Source organism: Phalacrocorax carbo, chromosome 21 (genome assembly GCF_963921805.1).
Source record: "Phalacrocorax carbo chromosome 21, bPhaCar2.1, whole genome shotgun sequence".
Lineage (NCBI taxonomy): Eukaryota > Metazoa > Chordata > Aves > Suliformes > Phalacrocoracidae > Phalacrocorax > Phalacrocorax carbo.
Window position 1 is genome coordinate 1,899,518 of NC_087533.1, and position 10,241 is coordinate 1,909,758.

Genomic DNA, 10,241 nt, shown 5'->3' on the forward strand with positions numbered 1-10,241 from the left:
TGACAGTCTCTTATTGTACCCACAAAAATTGCCATTGATTTTGTGTGTGGTTGCTGTTAACAAACGAGAAAAATATGAAGCCTCCTGTTGTTTTCTCCCCCAGCAAAGAACTGCAGGTACTTTGGCGACATGCTCTCTTTCCATTTCCTAGACAATCATACGAGAACCCTGGGCCTTGCTTTTGAAGGTCAGGACATTAGAAATAGCCATGTAAAGAACGACTGTTTTACAGATGAGTGAACCCATCAAAACGAGTCACTCGGGAGGGCAGGGAGAACAGGCTCGATAGCAGAGAGCTGTTACCACATTTGGTAACAGAAAGCAGCCTGAAGCATCGGCTGTAGCCTGCTGGTTTGAATGAGCAATGAAAATGGTCAGTGGTGTGCCTTCACCCTTAATATGCAGGCTGGAAAAAACATGGCCTCTGAGGGGCGGTGATATAGTGGGCACAGCTCTGGCTGGACTGTCCCTCGTTAAGGTTTGGGCAGGTTGCTCTGGGTGGTACACAGCTTCCTTCAAGAGGTATCTGGCTTTAGAGCCTCTGCCTTAGTGTGGGAATAGAAAGCAGGAGTTTAGCCAACTCTGAATAAGGTTGGCTCCTTATCTCTCTTGACCTGATAATGCCATAAGAGATTCAATGACTAGGTTAGGTAGCTGAAGGCAGTCCTCTGTCCTTCCTCTCACAGTGTGTCCAGACACTGAAGTCTCTTTGTGCTGAAGTTTCCCCTTTACAATGTGTTTTTGTCATGTGTAGCTCTACAGAGCCATGAGGTACTTTCTGAAGAGGAGTGTGATTTAAGCCCAGGCAGGCGCCTTCATCTCTTGGAGCAAGATTTTCTGTAGGTCTCCACCACCCACGCTGAGATGGACCTCAGCACTGCACGGCCTTTTCTGCAAATGGCAGATGTACCAAATCACGCTTGTCCTCATAAGTAGCACATAAGCACTTTCCAAAACTGTAAACTCATCTATAGTCCTCGTTTTATGGGTAAAGTACTTAAAACTGGCATGTACCGTTCCCATGAAAAAGCTGTGGGGAAAGACCTTATTGCAGTAAAGCTTCTGCTTCATGCTTAACTTTGGGACCTTCTTGTAAATAGGACGCGAGGTTAAATAACGTAACAGAGACAGGTGGCTTTGCCCCTGCGAATGGTTGGGAGAGTCAAAACCAGTGCGGCTGCCCACCACCCTCTGCTGGCCTGTGCAGGGACTGCCTGAGGTAACGCTGGCTCTGCATGTGATGGGGAAAGCTCTCCAAAAGATCACAGAAAAGTGGGGAGGGGGGCGAGGGGAAGGTGAAGCTTTTGACAGAAAGCACTTCTGTTAGCATTTGCGTGCCGCACCTGCCTGAGTACCACAAAGCTCCATCTTCCTTTTAAAATTAGGGCCAGTGTTGTCAATTAAAAAAAAACAAAACCAGTCAACATTTTCTTATATGCCATATTCATTTTGCACAGCAAACAGGTGAAACCAGAGAGGCTGAACTTTTTGTCTAGCCGTGGTGGTTTTGCTGATTTTTTGGGGGGACGGGGTGGACACAGAGGGGAGCGTAGTTCTGAGTTGAAACAAGGGTGATAGTAGCACTACATGTCTGTTGGCTTTAGTAGTTTTATCTCAGATTTAACGTAGTTCAGATGAGAACGACATCTGGTCTAGGTACATGAGGGAATTTTCTTGGCATTGGCTCAGAGTGCTGGATAAATCCCGGATAAATCACCCAAAGCAATAATCGTAGCCTTTCTGGCAATGCAGTTTCAATAACTTGATTGTATGACAAGGTGTATGCAAGCTGTCAGCACAAATGAATCAACTCTCTGCGAATGGGACAGCACCGAACTTGCAAGTTCCAGTGGTATCGTTAGTGTGGAAACACGACAGCCCGTGGCAATTTAAGTGCTGAGATGACATAACCCAGTCATCTTGCTAGAAAACGTTACGACATAGAAAAGCCTGGGGAACAGCAAGAAGCCTCACCAGAACAAAGACCGTGTCCATATGGCATCATATTTCCTGGGAAAACTTATTTTTATGCTTTTTGACATGTCTACAATTCTGGTGTTATGCCTCATTTACACTGGTACATTCTGGGAAATCTAGTCAATAATTCCTTATGCCTGCTCTTACCACAGAGAGCAGCGTGACTCATAGAGCCATCTGAGCTATTGCCATGGTTGTATCGCACGCTGAGAAAGTGTTATAATGGCCTGAGGTTACTCTGATCTCCTTAATCTCGGGCCCAGATATACCAAACAGTGGATGAATTTCATGACTAACAGAGAAGTAAATTTCAACAATTTGGGCTGAAGCATCTTTTCTTGTACAATTTTAGCACCGGGCAGATCTGAAATTTTGAGTTGATGCATCGAGTGGCAAAGGAATAAGCCCCCGGTAAATCCAACCAGAAAGGAAAGCTTCACTGAATGAATGCGGGGTAAATCCAGCAGTTTTGCTGCAACTTTAGTGAGCTGTTGCTGCACAAATTATGGCATGTAAGGGAGCACTCTAGTGAGTAAGGTAGTTTGAGCTCAGCATCCTTCCAGAGAAATTTGAAGGTTGCAGAGGACCCAGATTGTCTCTCAGCAGCACAGTCTCTTTCTCAGGACTGCCCGAAAGGTCCCTGTCGCTGATCTGCACCGTGGTTTCATAGACTTGTAAAGCAAGGCACAGCAAAACTCTTCTATTGATTCATCAGGAGGATGGGCAACACTTTAAGGAAGGTCTCCAAATTAAGGGTTCCCCGAAAGCAGTTCTGCAGTTTGTGTTCCAGGCACGACAGCCCGCTTCCAGCCTGTGTGAAGGGACGGGCTTTCCAGGGCTGAACAGCAGGCGTCTGCATGGCTCGTTTTTCTGGAGGATTCAGACCCCAGAGTCTGTAGCATCACCTGCCTTGGGCACGCCTGTGTGCTGCCGGAGCGAGCCCCATCGCACGCCACTCCGCTGCCTGAGGAGCTGCTGCAGCAGGCAGCAGCAGTAGGCTGCAGTCTGAGGTGTGTATTTTTAGAGCTGGCCGCAAAGCCTTGCTGTCACAGGAGCGATGCACTATGGCACGTCAGCCCCACAGCAAATGCCTCTCTGTTTTATGTGACGATGCAGTGATAACGAGTGGGAGGGAGCCCACCCCGTCTCCTCCTCGCAGAGCAGGGAATACGGGGGAGGCAGGAGCGGAGGGACCCAAGACAAAGAGTTTCAGCACACTTTGTCCTCAGTGCTTTAGCCAGTCACTGCCTGCAGTTTTGTATTTATGAACCTGTGTCGGGGGATTGCTTGATAGGTCTTTAATTTCCTTTGGTTTTACTCTGAACAGGCCTCTCCAGGGACAGTAAGAACATTTTCAGTGTTATTGAATGTCATCTCTCTGCAAACTGAACAGAGGAAAAATATTCTGATAACAACAGTGAAATATATGAGGGGTGGTCGGCTTTCTGGCTGCTGGGGGTTGTTGTTGTCTTTTTTTTAACCCTCGGATGAGAGTTTCAAGGTCAGCTGGCTCCATAGATACAAATATGCCAGGAACAAAATGTACAGATGCGCCAGGAGTCAGGGACACAGACACGCTGGCACTGTAAACAGACCTGGACCGTGTCCAGCATTGTCAGGCAGCGAGCATACAGGAGTGTTCATAAAAAAGCACTTTTATTCCAGTCGTGTCAAGATTTATCTTTTCTCTCCATTGCATCATTAAACATGAGTTACTCGCATTTTTGTGGGAAAGCCTAGACTCAGCACAATCTCAAAAGCTTACTTGGAGGATGGGGAAAGGTTTTATTCATGTACTACAGAATCCCCTAGCAATATCCGAGGGCGTAATAGAGAGTGTGGTTCCCTGAATAAGCGGCTGGACTAGAAACCAGAAGACTGATCATTTTCCTGATTCTGCTGCTGATTTATTGTGTAAACATGAAAAAAGCTTTTACTGTAGCTGTTGCGAGTTCCCATACAGATTTCCCTCCTAGATATGTTGCCTTTTGTCAGTTATTTACTTGAACTGAATATCAACCAGTCAGGCAAAGGCTGGAAATGTCTTCATCTAGCATTTGGCAGACTTAAAATATTAATGCGTTTTATAGTGTACTTATTTTTTGTAACTGTCAGTTGTTGCTACCAAGGCAGGGAATTCCTTATAATGTTGAATGCTGCTGCAAGTCTGGAAAAAAAATTCTAGAAATAGTTCTCTTAAGCTCCCAAATGACTGAAAGAACTGCTGAAAATCTTCCTAATGTTAGTAGATTAGGTGGAAATCCAAGAGCTCAGAAGTTACCTAACTGGTACTGGGAATTTCCAATAAACAGTCATAGTTCTTGAATTTAACACGTCCACGCAGGTTACTTACTGGGCATAGACGCTTTGGGCAAGAGTGGAACAAATGGTTTTGTTCTTAAAGACTCCCCAGAAGTAGTTGTAATAAGGTGCATCTCAGAAATTGGCTTGAAGGTCTGCTCCATGTCAAAAAATAAAACTTAATTGCAGAGGAGATCCAGTGCCCAGCTCAAGCGCTGGAATTTTGACAAAGCAAAAAATTCCCCTGGTAGAGCACTTCCAGCCCTTGCAGGGGAAAAGAGTGTGGGGACGGGCTCTGCTGTGGTCACGTGTGGCCAGCGGCCACCACGCTGCTCTGCTCTAGCAGCTGGAATTCCCATTTTGGTGCTTTTATGGACCCTCCCACTACCCTTCTCACCCAGACAGGTCCTAGTGCAAGGTACAGTTGAGGCTTTTACTGAAATTCACAATGTATATTGTGAATTTAAAAGTGAAGATTTTTCACCTTTAGATCTCAAGTTCAAATCTCTAGCCTAGGTTAACCGTGACTGAAACTTTAAATCCCAGTGACCTCAGTCAGATCCTAAAGGACAAGGCTGGGAGCTCCACCACAGCCGACACTAATTGAAACAGAGAAGGCAAGGGTTAATTGCCCGGGTATTACCAGCTAATCTGCCTGTGGTGCTGGTTAGCCTCCCTAACAGACCCCTTCTGGCTCCAGAGCTGCTCTGGCCAGTCACCTGAATACACTTGGGGCAGAATGAAAGGGCAGCACTGGGGAGAGGCCATCGTACAGTACCCGCTTGTGGCTAAATAGAGGCCTTTTGTCCCCAGGGCTGCCAGTCTGCTGCCAGGCACATACACGTGAGATTAAACGGTAGTAAAAAGACTTCATTAGGGTCGGTGGGGGTCACTTTTTCTGCAGCCCGAGTAGAGCTGAAAAGAATCCTGAAGTGAACTCGGAGCAATGACGTGTGAGACCTGCTATGACAAGTACTGAGTTGCTTTTAATTCCCAAGAGTGGATTGCAAGTAGTATTAAAACATGCCAGTTAAATAAACAAGACATGATGATGTGCGTTGCCTAAAATCTATCCTCAGGATATTATTTTTGGCCCATAGATCATGCTTTCTGCTAAGCAACCTTAAGAATATGCTGGAAGTGACTGTTCTATGATGCGCTGATCTGTGATGCTCAGTGGACCGTTGTTTCGCAGAGGGTGCCAATCCAGGACTTCAAGTGTGCACGCTGGGCTTCGGTTGAGCTCCTACCAGTGCCCGAAGGCAAAATTCAGTCTGCTCCATTCTCATGCAAAGACATTTGTAGAATCCCTTGGAATCAGCCAAATACCCTGGTAGATTCCTCATAGGTAAAAGAAGGAATCGCTGGCGCTACCTCTTGTCTGTCTCTTACCAGTGCTGGGAAAAACACAAGCTAGAGCTGAGATCCTTTTTCACTGAAGGGGCTACTTACTGGCCGAGTCTGAGAAATCCACCGTACCTTCCATCCTACATGCTCCCATCCCTCTCCGCAAAGGGAAGGCTGTATATTTTTAGGAGGGCGGTTAATGCCACGAGATTCCCACCTGAAAGAACCAAGGCATTTACTTTTGTCAGAAATCTTTTTGAATTCCGACAGCCCAGCGAGGAAATGGTTTCCGTAAATTTGCCGTTGTTAGCGGTGTGCCAGGAGTACCGCATTTTGTTGATGTTGTTTCTGAGCTCAGGCAGCGAACAGCCAGGCGCTCGGGAAGCCGGAGTGGTAGTTTATTCACAGAAGAGATGACATGCGTGTGCAAGTTCACGCATGCTCGAACAGTGCCCCTTGCCAGTGTTTTCTAGCCCTGCAGCTACCGTGGGCCTCAGGGAAGTTTAGTCTCTGGGCACCCTTCAGCCTTAGGTTCTGCTGCTGCACCCGAAAAACAAGAGCTTAATTAGTGTTAATTATAACAGCAGTTCATTAAGAACTGGACCAGCACACTTGCGGGCAATCCAGAAGTTAAAAGACGGCAAGGACTTGGGAGGTGTGTTGGCTGGCGCAAACCGGTGCCAGGCAATAACCCCGCATAGCCGGGAGAAGAGCTGCCTCTCCCTCGGTTAGCATCAGCTCCTCGTTACCATATCAAAGGCAATGGCAAGCAGACTCCTCCACACACGCTGCACAAAGGCGGGGGAGTTCGGGTTTATTGCAGAAACTTTTCCTTCCCCTTGTCTGCTCCTACTTCCCAAGTCTCATTTCGAGTTTGGGGTTTGAATAAGCCCCAAAACACAAACGGAAGTCGAGCAAAGTGAGAATCACATCTAGATTCTCAGAGCTTTACTTGAAAGCTCAGCTCCTCTTCAGTCAAGTGCACCAGGGAAGAGCGGAGGTGGATGAGACAATCTTAGAAGCTGTTTCCAGCACTGGCTCTTACAACTCTGTTTTCTTCCAGTGGGATGGTGGGTTAATGGTTGACAAACGGGAAGAGACATCTCTTGTTCCGGAGATCAGATTGCACAACAAATTAAAATGCTCCCCGAAGGCGCTGTTGCTCCCTCTCCTCCAAATGCATGTAAAGCCAAAGACAGCCTCCGCTTATTTCAGAGCAAGCTACAGATTCTGTCACTGGTGCTCAGATTGAACACTGTCCTTTGGTAATAAATGTCATGGGCCAGCCTGTGCTCACCAAGGGAGGGTGGCTCGCTTATGTGCAGTGAAACCTCAGGGAAATGGAGGCTATTCCCCATTTGGTTTATGAAAGCTCCAAAATCAGACCGCCCCGCTGCATTCTATAGGAACCAGCAGAAATCCAAACTGTTTGTTTTATGAAAGCTTTTTATAAACGTATGTCCTCAGAGGGCTGTTTAGTTATACCTAAATGAGGTTAAAGTTTGTTCTTCCACGTCTTGTTTTTCTGTTTGCAAATCCAGGAGCTGAGCATTCCACGGTTGCCATCATTTCACCCCTGTAAATAGCCCCGAACGTCCTTCGAACAGCTGTTAGACCTTGCGAGCACCCCCAGGAAAACCAAGAGATTGCGCTGGAGTGAAATCTGTATCTATGCGCTCCTGGAATTAGATCATTCATCTCATTCTAACGTAAGGGTCTAATTTAGATGCCTTCTGATGCTACCTGTCTCTCTGCATCAGTTAGAAAGGAAATAGCGGCTGTTTAGGCTCAGACCAGCGCGTCCTAAAGGACGTTGCCTAAGGTGAATCCCACCCCAAACACTGAGAGAACTTGGAAAAGCCATCCTAAACATTTCCTTGCTTACATACTAGCCCGAGAGCATACCCGAGCCGTGCTGCCATTCTGTGTTAAATCTGCCCTTCTGCAGCAAGCCGATACCTGGAGTTCTTTGCCATATTTCAAACTTGTGAGGCCACTGACAACTCCTTAACCACCTTAGCCAGGGCACATTGATGTCACTGACTCACTGAGGTGTCGTTTCCAGCTGAAAAACTGTTTTCATGTCTGGCTTGTCTTTAATCAGTACAAATTGGAAGATGTCTACTGAAATAATAGGTGAAACGATGCACTAGCTTACAGCGTAGGAGTAAGGAAGCAAAAGTCGACCAAGATGGATGCGCCCATATGGACCCATGCAAAAGGTACCACCTCTCTGGCGATTAAATAAATGGCTCCTAAAGGGCCTTTAGCGTTGATTGAAGTAAGTGCCTCTCAAGTGCCCTCTTTTCTGTCGCCTTTGCTGTGCTTTGTAACGCGTCTGGTGCATCAGGCTCTGTGACAGACAGCAACCCCAGCGCACCAATGACTTAGGGTGGCACCTGCAGATCAGCTGCCATCCGCTCCCTCCTCTGAGCCGGCATCTGCCCAGAGGTGCGGGCACGGCACTGCGTCATTGTATAAGGTGTTGGCAGAGAGAGGAAAGTGTCAAAATTGTACGTGAACTGACAAATCTCGTTAGGGGACAGGTCTGTTTTCCAGCTGAAAAGTACATGTGAGATGTTGGGGAGACAGGGTTTTCAGCAGCCTCACAGATCGGTGGGGGCTGTGAGAACCCAGACTCTGCTTTAAACCCTCACTGTGCCCCACTTTTGTCAGTGTTCGTAGGGAAATCAGTGGAAGGACGTGGTGCCAGCAGATGGCAGTGCCTGTTAGCAGAGTTTCACTCGTGTCAGAAGAAATAGGAGTCTGCTCAAAACGTGAAAATGTTTTTATTTACGTTGCACGAAACACGGTGCCATTCCTCGCGCGTGAGCAGTGCGAGGGTGTAGCTCAAGGTGGGCAAACGGTCAGCACAGAAACGACCACGCCATGAGAAATGACCACTCTTCTGCATGGCTGGGAGACCCCTGCCTACTTAGAGGCTGTTGGCTGGGTCCGCACGTGGGATGCGTTGGATAAGCGTGCGCGGGAGGTGGGAAGGAAGGCTTCTCCTGATGCTGACCCTGTCACACTAGCTTTGCAGGCTTTCAGAGACTCTGTTCCTCTAGGGCTGCTGGCTGGGCAGCTTTTCCTAGCACAAAAATTCATTCTAAATCTTATTAAAAGAGATTAAATGAAAGAAGAAGCAGAGCTGATGCCTTTATGACGGTGACACTGCCCTTAGTGCTGTTGAAACAGCATCCAGGGACTTAACCTGCTCTGAAAGCCAACATGATGGTTTTAGGGGGGACTGACTCATGCTGTATGAATTACTGTTTAGTACTTTTAAAGTAAGTTTGAATGCTTAAAACCAGAGTGTTAATGTACTCCCCAAATAGCACTTCTGTAAGGATACTTCATGTATCATAGACATGCTCCTAAAAGGTAAAATAAAGATTGCTGACAAGAGCATTCCTAACAGTTACGAGCAGGCAGATCTAACGTGATTTCATTGGATTTAATCAACAGTTTATTACTACGCCTTTTACTTTCATTGAAAATAGCCTCACTGCTGATTTGAATTTAGCCCTCTCTGCTGTCTGCGACCTAGATGGGGTAACGCTGTTCCAATGCGTGCAGAACAGGAGCCAAACTGGCCGGTCTGATCTCATTGCCCATACTGCGGTGAAGTAGGAAATGTAAGATAACAACACGCGGAAAAGCAAAATTACATCTCCAAAACGAATTTTTAATGGCCTAAGTCCTTGGTCTGGCTCCAGGTTCCTACCCCGTCTGGCCAGGTCCAACCTCTGCCTACAGATCAGAGAACAAGAACTCTGGAGGGAAGTGCGATGTGTATGGAGATGTGCTTCATCGACACAGCCCCCTCTGCAACATGACGATTAATGCTATTCAGCGCTGTTGTTATTTCCCTTTCTTTAGCTTGTCTCTCTTTGGATTTTTCCAGTCTAGCTTCCATGATACAGTGTTATGTATCCTAGAATTAAGGTGGTTAGGAACCATGTATTCTGATCTAGAGGAAGTTCCACTAGTTCAATTTTTTTCCTGTTCCAAAACAAGAATGCAAATACCAAGTTGTAAAATGTCCATACAGTAAAAGAAGAGAGTCATTCCAGTGCTGACACATTTCATTAGCAATAGTGTAACTTAAAAAAAAAATAAAAAATTAAAAGTCATTTAAAGAAGAACGTGGAAAAATATAGTTTTTGGGTTCCAGCCATTCTGACATATTCCTGTACAGTGCTTTGGTTTTGACAAGTTCTCTTTTCCTGACCAGAAAATCTTCTGTGAAAGTGTTTCTGACAGGCTGTAACGCGTGTGGTCCTGGAAGAGAGAATTAGGGAAGACAGGGGGACAGGATTAGGGGAACAGGACAACAAAGCCTGAAGGTAACCTGTAGTCACCAGGCGGATCTCTCTCATATATGCAGCTGGCCTGACATTTGCTTTTCAGAAGAGGAAATATTTTACTAAGCTAGGGAGACGCTGCGGTATTATCAATGATTAAAAAAAAAAAAAGGTAGTAAAAAAGAGAAACAAAAAATACAGCAAACCACTGGAGAGCTCCGAGAGCAGTCCCTGGGAGCAGCTGGATCGCAGGCTAACGACACAACTCAGCAAACACCGTTCCAGCAGCCTGATGGTTGACAGGCAAGG